Source organism: Limulus polyphemus, unplaced genomic scaffold (assembly GCF_000517525.1).
Source record: "Limulus polyphemus unplaced genomic scaffold, Limulus_polyphemus-2.1.2 Scaffold2634, whole genome shotgun sequence".
NCBI lineage: Eukaryota > Metazoa > Arthropoda > Merostomata > Xiphosura > Limulidae > Limulus > Limulus polyphemus.
The window spans coordinates 155,781-168,662 of NW_013668244.1; the positions used below are offsets into that span (position 1 = coordinate 155,781).

The 12,882-nt window shown below is 35.3% G+C and overlaps 1 long non-coding RNA gene across 3 annotated transcripts in view; it reads left to right on the forward strand.

Moving 5' to 3' along the window:
• Positions 1-12,073, forward strand: part of LOC106467495 — an 18,638-nt gene extending 6,565 nt beyond the window's left edge. For all 3 annotated transcript variants that reach the window (XR_001291333.2, XR_002612430.1, XR_002612431.1), the window contains exons 2-3: positions 11,643-11,756; positions 11,946-12,073. This is a non-coding gene — a long non-coding RNA (uncharacterized LOC106467495). The remainder of the gene's footprint in view (positions 1-11,642; positions 11,757-11,945) is intronic.
• Positions 12,074-12,882: the final 809 nt, after the last annotated feature.

Genomic DNA, 12,882 nt, shown 5'->3' on the forward strand with positions numbered 1-12,882 from the left:
GAATGTGAGTCAACAAACGCGATGACATGGCCTTTCAACCGTGTCCCCATTCAACTGTTGCATACCTTAAGTAGCTGGAGAATGAAATAGGTATTCCTGCCATTCCTTATTATGAACACATATCAGTTGAGTTGCTGAATATGGTTTTATGTGAAATTAGACTGTTGAACCTGGCTCTGGAAAACGGTTGACCTCATATACTAGATGGATTATGGAAAGTAAACAGTGAGGAGTGGTACCTTTGGATATGAAAGCTTTATGAAAGAGACTTATCAATTGAAACTACACTACAATTTGCAAGGTCATCAATTTCTGTGTGACTGGATGTGGTGATGTTCCAAAGTCATTTCTATATGACATACTCAACCCTCTATATAGTTGAGTTCTTAGGAGGATAGGTTTTTCTTATTATAAACATATTTTTTACTGAATTTGTATGTGAATTTCATGGTGCACCATAAGTCAGCAGCTGTCATAGCCAGCCAGTTGTATTTACAGGTTCACGAGGGAAGGGGCTGAGAGATCTTCAAAGAGGAATATTTATTGGATACATTATTAGTAGTACAAGTGTCTGAGACACTTAATTGTACCTACTCTTAACCATATCTGTATTAATCATCTTAGTTTTAAATACAGAGATTTGGCTCATATGTGCATTCATCATCACCTTCAGGGGTGAAGGCAATAAAATTTTCATGTGGAGTGAGAAAACTTCACATTTTAAGTTTCAGATAAATGGGTTTTGGTTTAATAGTATCCCAGAAAACAATTCAGATACAATATTATCACCCCATATAAATGTTTTTGTAAAAGAGTGTTTAAGATAGTATAATGGAACGGTTCTCCTTTAACTGGCTTGTAAAAGTAAAAGGACCTGAATCAGTCGTACATTATAATTTGATATCCTGGACTGCTGCACTGCCTGCATTAATGGTCATAGACAATATGTCTGCCATCATGATAATGCTGTGTGGCACACATACTGTGTCAACAATGGTTTAAGACAAGAAAAAAATAAAAATTTCCTTTGGCCAGCCCAGAGCCCTGATTTGAATCCATTTGAATTAGTATGGGATGTTTGAGAATGTCATTTGGGGGATGAATCTGAAATTTCACTATTTTTGAATGTATTTTATAAGAAGTGTGGCAGTCTATTCCTTCAATTGTGTATGAAAAGCTAGCTGGTTTCAACTGTTAGTAACAGTATCTAGGCTATGATTAGTGCCAAAGTGTTAAGAGAAATGATAAATTTTCTATACCACTGAAAAATCAAATGGAAAGATGATAACAACTGTGAAGCAGAATTTCAAAAACAATATGCACAGTTTGTGCCAAGAAAAGTAGCTGGTAGACAAAGATTTTCCTCAAAAATGAATATTTAAAAAAAAAAAACTTTCTGAATTTTAATAAACTGTTTTAAGGGACTGTAGCTTTTTCACACCAAAAGTTATCATCTAAAAATAAATCCCTCAAATTTGCAAAAAATCTAGTGGGGGGGGGGGGGATTGAATTTAAGAGTAACTTTTGATATATGGAAAAAAACTTAAGTTCTTGAGAAAAAAAAAAATCACAATTGTTATTATACGATTGCTCCTTTCTGAAAAGAACGTTTATTTTGTCTTGCTATAGTTCCCATTTTTTATAGTAAGGTGGAAATTAATGTTATTTAATTTTGATTTAATAGATAAAAGATAATTCAAATGACTCAAACACAATGCCTTTGTAGTGTCATCACAACATATTTATTGGTACTGGTGCTGTTCATTACTAGAGAAACTAATTTGAACACAACAGAGTCATTATACAAAGCTCCAATACCTACCTGTGTGTGGTATGGCCCTATAACAGTCATTATTTATTTTATTTATTAATATATGTGTATTATATAAATACATGTGTCAAATATTAAGTTAAAATAAAACTTGTTTTATATAATATGAAGCAATGTGCTTGTTTCCCACTCCCAGAAATTAACATTAAGTAAAGAGTCTAAAATTCAAGTGTATATGGTGATTCTGCAGACTTGCATGCATCTAGGTACATACTTTTATGATTTAATGAAGTTTTATTTAACTTATAAAAGGGAATTTAAGAAAACAGCATAGAGAATTTAAAAAACAATAAAGTACTTGTGCAATCTGTGAGAAAAATGGAATTTTTACTCTAATGGATGAGCTACAAATTAAGATCAAGAAAATTGGTAGAAATGAAGCAGTCTATAGGAAGTGGAGGGAAAGATGTAGGAAACTGAGCTATTTTTGAGGAACCCCTATAGTTTCTCGCAGGGGCTCTTTAAACAGGATAAGAATGGAAAACTGAAGGCTAGTAAAGAAGAGGTTGAAGAGCATTTGTGAAAAACATGGTGATAGGGCTATTGAGCTTGGGTACATGCCAGGGTATGAGTTTCGACCAATTTCACTGTTGAATGTAGAGGGTAGAATTTATTTCAATGTACTTGCGAGAAGATTGACTACATTCCTGTTTGAAAATGGGTACGTAAGCTCATCAGTGCAAAAGGCGTGTCTTCCAGCGTGTCTTGAGCATGTCAGCTTGATTTGGGCAACAATCCAACTTGCCAAAAAGAGGAAGGATGATTTATATATGGCATGGTTAAATATAGTGAATGATTATGGCCCAGTACCTTATAGGGTGATTGATTTGGCTCAGTATTATAAAAAATTCTTGATGATATTTACCGGTAGGCAATTCACACTGCTTGGCAACTACTGAAAGTAGGTATACTCTTGGGATGTCACCATTACTTTTTGTTTTGGCTGTGGAGATGACGATCAAAGATGCAGACCAGTATATTTCTTGGATATCAATTGGGGTAAATCAAGAACTACTATCACTGAGGATATTCATGGATGATGTCACCATCATATCTCCATGTAAGACATAGGTTGATGTAGTTTTGACAAGATTTTATGAGCTGATAAGGTAGTGTTGCATGAAATTTAAGCCTAAGAAAGGTAAAACCTTGACCATTAGGAAAGGCAAGGCCACTCCATGTAATTTCTTTATTGATGGCAAAAGGATTTCAACTGTGGTACTCTGTGCCCCTATCAGATAGGTTTAGAGGGAAAATAGTTCAGAAGGATTGGAGACTTGAAAAATGTGGTTTAACTGGAAAGTTTAAGTTCCGATATGGTACATTACCTCTTCTCACGTAAATAGCTATTCTCGTACAGTGCTGTCCTCTGTATGGCTTCTTTGCTTTTGGGATTTTCTAGGGTGGGACACTGCTGTTTGTTCACCATCCACTGCTAATAGAGACTTACAGTCAGTTTTGTTTTCCACTGGTCTATTCGTTGGGGCTACTCCTGCACATTTAGCATCACCTAGGGTACCTGCAATGGTATATTCAATATTTTTTAGTTGCTCTCTTGCTCCATTCTGAGATATTATCATCTTTATTCATTTTACACATTTGGCATCTTCTCGTCCTTTACATGTCTTACCTCTGGGTTTTCTTCGTTCATCTTGTATGCTTGATACTTATATGGGTTCTGGATTGATCATTCCCCTGCAGTTACTTTTTGGGTCTTCCACATTTTAATATGTAGTCTTTGATCACATTTGGGTAAGCTGTTTCTGCATGACTGAGAATGCCCACGGGAATCACGTTCCTATCTGCAGATTTTTCATCAGGTGATTGGGTACTAGTTTCTTTTCTTGACCTTTGAACTTGTTTTGGTTCCACATGTCTTTTGTGGAGCAGGCTGCATTTTAACTGACTTCCACATTTTGGGGGATCTTACCTACACCATTCATTGGATGTCTAGCTTCGATTAGCTCCTTCCAAATGGTGGTTGTCTTAACATACTCATCTACTTCTTCCACAGTCAGCTCGAGTAGTAGGATTTTCCAGTTGGATAAGTTTTCTTGCTACATACCTCACATTCTATTCTCTTTGGGGTGTGTATTTATAAACACCCCTTCTATCAGGACCATCCATTCTTCTCCTTGAATGCATTCGAAAAAGTTTTCTGTTATCTGAGGCTATACTTTGGGTTTTCCTCTTAATTTTCATCCTACCCTGTTTCTTGTCTTGATCTTTGGACTTGTTTTGGTTCCACTTGTCTTTTATGGAGCAGTCTGCATATTAACTGACTTCCACATTTTGGGAGATCTTACCTACACCATTCATTGGATGTCTAGCTTCAATTAGCTCCTTCCAAAAGCGGGTAGTCTTAAAATACTCATCTATTTCTTCCACAGTCAGATCGGTAAGTTTTTCCTGCTACATATCTCACATTCTAGTCTCTTTGGAGTGTGTATTTTTAAACACCTCGTCTATCAGGACCATCCATTCTCCTCCTTGAATGCATTTGAAGAAGTATTCTGTTATCTGAGCCTTTACTTTGGGTTTTCCTCATAATTTTCATTCTACCCTCTTTGACTATATGCATTGATAGTTGAACATATCCCCCATGATGTCAGGTTTACTGCTTCCTCCCCCTCTTATGGATTATTTATTTCTCTTCCCTGATGCTCATCTCCAAAGGTGGGGGATGTGGTTCGATCAGTAGGAGGCTTCAGGTCAATGGTCTACAGACAAAAAGTCTTATCCCTTTCAACCTGGTCACTTCTGCCACTCCAAGTTGCTTTAGTTCATTCTCTTTCTCTTGTCCAGACTTGACTAATCCTGTATCATTTTGACTTTTTGATGATGATGGTTTATATCACTCACCAAAAAGACACTCATTCTTGTTCCCATTTTGGTAAACAGTGGATTTCTTTTTTTTGGAACCAACATACTTCACATATATCTCCTAGAGGGTTGTGTTCCAGGTACTTTGTCCTCTTTGCTAATTCACTTTTCAGTCCAGACACTTTCTCCCAAGGAATGACCTCTTGATCATTCTAATTTTTGGTGGCTCTGTCTCCTTTGGGGTACTCCTCCACATGAAGTATTTGAATCTTTTATCACTTCCCAGTTAGTTGCTTCTTTTGTTTTTGGTCTCAGGTTCATCATCCTTTTGCCCTGGCTCTCATTAAGTTCAGACAAGTTTAAATCCAGTTTATAATGTTAGTTTTTTTCCTCATTCCATCAGTTTTCTTCCCCAAATTTTTGTTCATCTATGTCACTCTGGTTCAGGTCTTTATGATTGATCTTTCCTGGCTGGCACTGTTTTGGTTTGCTCGACTGTTTCGGCTCAGTTTGTTTCTTTTGTTGTGGATTGATTTTATTAACCTACATTTTAGTTACTCATGTGGTATATTTTTCATTTCTTACCATCTTCTACATTTCTTCTCGGTGGGAACCAGAGGACCTTCTCTGTCCAGTACATCCTGTGGGTTGCTTCATTGTTTTCATGGCTGGGTTTTGGATTTAGAGCTGAACCAATCAACACAAGTTCTCACACATGTATTATAGATGTCTCTATTCCCTCACTCATTTATCTTTTGTTACTTCATCTGTGTTGTGGGTTATGATGGGGGTACTTGCAGATTACTGGGGTTTTTCCTCTTCCGCTATACCTCAATGTTTTATTATTCCGAGGATGTTATTGCACTTGGGGCAGTTCCTGTCATTTTAAATTTGAGCGAGAAGACTTGTATTACACATACATTTTTTCAATGCCGGATGTCAGGTTCCTGGATCAATCAATCAATTTCTCACATTGTATTCATGTGCTCCATTCGTGGATCGGGGATACGAGGTGAAGATGGTATGATCCTCTTCCTACCCCCACATGGATGTCAGTTTCCAGCTGCATGGGTTTTGACTGTAGTTGACTTGCCGTGTATGATCTGTCATGCCCTAGCCACTCTACATCTAGGGGTGCATCCTTTTAATTGTACCCGCTTTTATATTTTCTGGGATTGAATTTCATAAATGTATAATTTGGATCCCTATCCTGCCATATTTCTCTCCTTCTTGGATGTATACTGTGACAGATTTACTATTATATATATGTTTTAATATCGGTATTTGTTTAAGTTGAATTTATATTTAGAAATGTACATAACTTGTACTGTTAAACCTGTATTGTGAAATTCTCACCTATTCTCTAAAGTTGTAGAAGATTCTTGATTGTAAGAATCAACAATATACGTGTGTATGTAAATGCTAGTGTAGCGTTTGTATTGTTGCATAACTGAAATTTCGAGAAATTCTCCACACCTATAAATATAACCAACGTGACGCTCCGAAAAACAGTATCTATTATTGGTTTGCTATACTTGGTGTGCTATAAATTTTGGAAGCTATAACTGTGTTTGTTATGATGCTTATTAATCGGGAAACTTAAGATATTTGAGCAGGAACATTTGTACATTTTGAACATTACAAAGCATTCAACTTCAGTGAATTCACATCAGACATTAGTACTTTTACAAAAACGTTACCTAACATCATTGGTGAAAAAAAAATTAGCGTGTGATCAGTGAAGACCACAGAGCTAGCTAGCTCCATGTTAAGTGAATTGTACCTACGTCAACTTGTGTATATATCTGTGGTCCATCTGCCCTGGCCACCAACACTGAGTATGGGTACCATGACCCCTTAAATCCAACCAGAGTTGTGGAACCTCGGCTTTTTGGTGGGGGCTGGACCATCATACTTGTATTATATTCCACCATTTTCAATTTTCTGTAGTTTTGGATGAAGAGCATACCTGTTCTGGATATAGTGCGGTGTTCCCCACTTTGATACTACTTCTCGTGGTACATATTTGTTCTCTGCAGATGTTTTCTGTATCATCTCTGTCCTCACCGGCCCCTCCGCTTTCTCAATGTGGGATACTAGCTATTAGTGTCAGCGGAGGTATGTATGTTTTGAAAGTTATCATTTTCCTAAACTGAAAATGTATTTTCAAACATACCTCCACTGACACTGTCCCTCCCTTCCTCCCCATTAAGAGCTGGTGTTAGTGACTGGAATATGGTAAATCTCGAAAAAGGGATTTATTGTATGCATACAGTGCTTTATACAGTACCTGCATAGAGGGCATGTGAGAGCCGGCATAAAGTTTTGCAAATTAAATATTGCCAAGGGCAGTCAAGTGGGGTATATAAAGACTGGAGCAAGCAAACACAACGTAAGATGGCAAAGATGAAGATCGAGAAATAGCTATTAGTGTCAGAGGAGGTAAGTATGTTTGGAAATGCATTTCCAGTTTAGGAAAATGATAACTTCCATTGTTAGTGGAAGAATGCAAATTTGGTAAGAATAGGCTTCCTATGATGTTGAAGGAATCAAAGGATAAGGCTATTGGGGAATATTGCCACAAGTAGAAAGTGGGATATAGGGACAGAGGTTGCAGATGTGGAAAGTAGGCTAGCAATGAAGGAGATTGTAGGAACAGTGCAAATGGATAGAAGAAGCTGAGGTTGGGAAAATCAGGTGTGGTTTTTGAAAGGTAGTGTGGAAGAACACAAAAAATGCTAACAGAAGAATTAAGGAAGTTAGAAGAAGAAAGAAGGGTAGCAAAGGCAGTATCTCAGGCTCAGCAAGGTTGATGTACATCTGGCAGATGGAGTCATTTAGATTTAGCTTCTTGCTCAGGGCAGTGTTTGACTAACTTCCCCAGCTTCCTAGTCCAGTTAACTTAGGTGGAAAGTCAAGAAGTGTCCAGAGTATTCTTGTAGGGTGATGCTGGAACACATTCTTGCAGGATATTGGCAAGGACTTGGTAGGTACATATGGAGGCACAATCAGGTTTTGAATGGAATAGAGTGGAATGCTGTTATGGTTTTTAAGGATGTATAAGAATAAGGAAGTATCGAGGTTGTGAAAGAAAGAATAATTTTGAGAAAGAAGCAAGCAATCAATTTATAAAGTGGGCTTACATCTGGTTTTAAAGGTAGGTACACATCTAGTGTTTCCTCCTGAGATTTTATAAACTGGACAATGACATGAAATGGTGATATGGAGCCTAGAAGTTAAGATGTTATGGTGGAGCTTACTGTACTATCGGAGGAAAATATCATATTGGCCCATGAGAGAAAGTTGCTTAGGTATGAATAGTTATTGGAAAGTGTTGTGCTACAGACTGGAGTTGTGAGGTATTTGCAATGGAAGTAGGATGTTGAGGGTTTGTTTCTTGAGGAGAGTTGGAATAGTGGGGCAATGCCTGAAATGTGAGGATGCTGAGAATAGGTCTGCATGGGCTTGGAATCAGCACAATAAGACCAGGTGCAAGTAGCAGTGCTCCAGATAATGGGTGTGCTGCCATATTTCTCGACCAAAAATCAGCCATTTATGGCCTTGATGGCTCCTGCTGCTTTAACGGTAGTACAATAATGGCACAATATTGTAGATTTCTGCAGTTCTGCAAAAGATCAGTGCAGTTCACACAGTAAATCTACAAAAATAATTGCTCTCTGCCAAAAGTTTCTATTGGTGCACTCGTGAATGATTAAATTTTGTGTAAAAAGTAAAAGAAAAAGTTGTAATGTCATTATTTGTGTTTATTATGACTTCATTAATAATGTTCCAGGTTTTACCTTTTGAAATATTAAAATAATTCATAATTAGTTAAATTACTTTTCATCACAAAGTGTTCCTGCTGCACCTTGTAAATAGTTTAAAATTACTCCTGCTGACAGAATTCTGGGAGTAATTACTCCTTACAGAAAAACTTATCTGCAGCACTGAGTTAGTTACTGATGGTGATGGTGCCTGATGCTCAGTGGTGGCATTCATTTGCTGCCATTGTCAACTGTGAGTGCTGCACTGGAATAGACCCTGAAAGAGCGATGCGGTTTCTGGCTGATGATCTGAGTATCAAGCAGTGGTTGAGGCCACTATGTTCTGTCTAAATGTGTCTTTTTTATTGTAAGACACTATTACTGTACTCCCTTTTTCTCCAAACACTTCTGGAAGGTTTGGAGTCTGTCTCTCTAAGATTTTGGACATCTGCTGTGAAGTTGTTTGTCTCATGGTATGACAAAATGTTTTCATATGCATGACAAAAAACAGTGACATTTTCATTCCATATTCCATGATAATTATGTTTGAACATGTAATGTAAGTTTTGATAAATCTGCAATTGAAATAGAACATTTGGCACATGTTACGTTTAAGAATTTTCGAATAGTCCGAAGCCCGTTTAACTGATAATTTAAATTTAGTAATTGAACTGTACTTTGGATTTAGTATTTAAATATATGCCGATATTTTAGTTAATTTACGATATTTGCGAACTTACAAACAATATAAAGTCTTCTTTCTAGTCTGGATATCTTATCGAGGGTTCATGATGAGTGAGTTAATTACGAGTTGACGGAGAAATATTTCACTTAACGGGAAGCTAGCTAGCTTTGTCTCTCACTTTGTCTCACACCTGAATTTAGGTAATGTTTTCATAAAAATTCTAATGCCCGATGAGAATCCACTGAAGTTAAATGATTTGTAACGTTCAAAATTTATAAATATTCCTGGTCAGATATCTTAAGTTTTCCGATTGAAAAGCGTTATAAAAATCACAGTTATAACTTTCAGAGGTTTATAGCACACTGACTATAGCAAACTAATAATAGACACACTCCTGGCGCATCGTGTTAATGATATTTATAGCATGGGAACGTTTTCTAGAAACTTCAGTCTTACATAACAATACTGGTTAAAGGCATTTACATACACACATATATTGTTGATTCTTACTCTTGAGAATCTTCTACAACTTTGGAGAATAGGCGGGAGTTGCGCAATACATATCTAACACTACAAGCTATGTATATTTTTAAATATAAACTCAATCTAAACAACGTTCATATTAAGATAAATACATAACAAATTCGTTATACCCATAAAATGTGACAGATACCTAATCTTTAGTTTTGATAAATAATGGGGAAGCAGGGATGAATTTATACTTATAATTATTTTTCCAGTGATCCAATTTTCTAATTTTACTGTGAGAAGATAAAAAACTTCTCTGGTCATGATAGGTTGAAAAAATACACTTTTGGTGAGAAAATATCAAATAGAGGCAGATGGAAATGATGAACTGCAAATTTTCTTAATTGGCCTTATGAACTGTGTATACTTTGATGATGAAACTGTACTTCAGTCTTAATAAGTTAAAGAAAAATTGCAGTTCATTCATAAGGTCTACTAAAACGATTTCTCAAAGCCACATTAGCTGAAAGCATTTTTGAATAATTGTGGTGTGGTAGTTTTGTATACACATATATTATTTTTTGTTTTAAGTTATTTTAGTCAAGAATATAAATTTATGATTATGGACTTAATCTGTGTTTATGTGTAAGTGATTCTGAAAAGTTGACTTCAGAAACTGTATTATGTTAGCAATAGATTCAATTGAAGAGAATTGAAGTTTAATAATGAACAACAGGATGATGGCAGCAACAACGAACATTTGACATGTGAATGTTCAGTAACAGACATTTAATTCTTGAATGATTTAGAATATACATATTCCATCTTCAACAAGCTATATTGAACATCGTAAATTATTAGATTCAGACATTTTATAAATTTTAAACATTGGCAAAAGTGGATGCTAATTACACCTGCGAGCATATGGGAGTATGAGGCAGTACTGGTTAAAAAATGATCGAATCCACCAGACTCCACAATTCGCACACACAGTGAAAACATTAACCATCCTGTCTTGATTATGAATTTCAAAATCATCTCGTATAGATCATCAAATATTGAACTTTTTAATTACAGAAAGTTTATCTATTGTAAATGAACTCCCAACTTTAAATAATATCACATTGCATTAATTATTGCATTATTCTATCCTCTGTTTACTTGATTGTCATTTAATTACTTTTTATATAATGTTTAAACTTTATCAAATGTCTGCACCTAAATATTTACCATGTTCAATATAGCTTGTATATCCAAAAACATTCAAGAATTAAATGTTTGTTACTGAACATACAAGTATCAAATGTTTGTTGTTGCTGCCGTCATCCTGTTGTTCATCTGTATAATGTTTTTGTTTGTTGATGAATAAACATTTAGCTGAAAAAAGAATTAAGGGATTTCCAAAATATTGTGTTCTGACAAAAAGCCCATTGTTAAGAAGATAAATAGGGGAATTAGATTATTAATAAATGTATAATGCTTTATTTACTCAAAGAAAATATTCTAGTATATGTAGAATGGAACATGATTGGTTGATTGAAATAAAAAGGACCAATGAAAATAATTATTAAAGTTTTCTAGCTCCAAACATCTAATTTGATGTAAGGGTTTTTGTGCTTAAGTTGATTTTAAAAATAGTCTAAGATATTATTGGAGATATCAAAGGAAGTGTTCATGTATTGTGGGTGAAAGTAAGATATGATAAGTTGTAAGCAAAATGTTTGTTTTTAACCATTTAGGAGTTGATTGTTATTTTTGATCAAAGTTGGTAGCTTAATCTGATCACAAGTTAATATTGATTATGCACTTTTCATTAAGTGAACATTTGGCATGTAATTATTTGCATTAGTTTTAAGTCATAAAGTTGAATTTCAGTATTAGATTAAAAGTATAGACTTTGTTACTTACAGAATATTGTGAGTTATTTAAGTACTAATAAGGATATGTCTAAAAATTAAATATGCATAAAAATAAACTTGCTCTGATTATAACTTATGTTCATTTTTTGAGGTGTTGAAATGATACTGTGGTTCTTTACAAAAAAAAAAAATTATTTTATCTTCTGTTTTAGGTAAATTGCATCATTGCATTCAGTTTCAACTTGTAAAAAATGGGAGTACCAAAGTTTTACAGATGGATTAGTGAACGTTACCCCTGTTTGAGTGAAGTGGTGAAAGAACATCAGGTATGGAAACCATTGTTTTTAATAACCTTGTATAAAATAGATACCTTTTACACTTATTTTAAAATAAGTAAAACTTCAGTCATCAGTAGGTTCAAGTTTTTATCTGATGTTTGTTGTATCTCTACTTATCATGAGTTACCAAGTCATTACTATTAATCATATTTTTTTATTTTTTTTCTGTATTTCCAGATACCAGAATTTGACAACTTGTATTTGGATATGAATGGAATCATTCACATGTGTTCTCACCCAAATGATGATGATCCACATTTTAGAATATCAGAAGAAAAAATATTTGAAGATATATTTCATTATATTGAGGTAAGACAAATAAAACTGTAGAAATCTTATACAAACCTGCCAAGTCTCCCAAAATTTCTGGAAGTCTCCAGAAATTTGGATCAGTTTCCTGGAAGTTTTTCAAAATCACCCAAAATGTGGAAATTATTTTTCAAAAAATTTTTTTTCACTAAAACTCCATACAAGCAATGCACTGGCTTTCCAGCACATACTTACCATCTACTGCCACTTTAGTTATTTCTTGATCTTCAAGATTTATACCTCTTTGCCCATCTAAGCATTGAACTAGCTTTCTCCAGTCTTTTATCCCCCACTTGAATGCACTTGGCAATATCTAATTTGCAAAGCTCTCCACCAACATTAATGCGGTCTCTATCCAGGTACTGTATATAAGCATTCAACATGGGTTTCTATACAGGAGCGTTGTGATTATTAATGTTTTCAGTTGTGACTTTAATCATTAATTTCTATTTTCAATAGTGTAAATTCCTTTTAATTTCATAAAATAATTTCAGACCACCCCTATTCCACCTTTGTTTTCTGGCATTTGTCAACAGTCGGGGGAGGGGTCATTATCAATCGAGGCTGTTCATGATATGATCTGTTGTGAGATGGCGACATATACGGACCAGGGGTGTCTCTCTGAGGGTTTCCGAGGCAGCTTTTGCAAATGATGCTGGACATGTTGGGGAAATTTAGACTCCCTTTTTCTGGCTCCTTCATTTACCAGGTTGGCCTTGATGGAGGACAGTTTAGATCATCCACATCCTGCTCCTTTTCTTTAGTTGGTTAACTCTTTTGAGATGGGTCACAGGTGAAAGGCCAT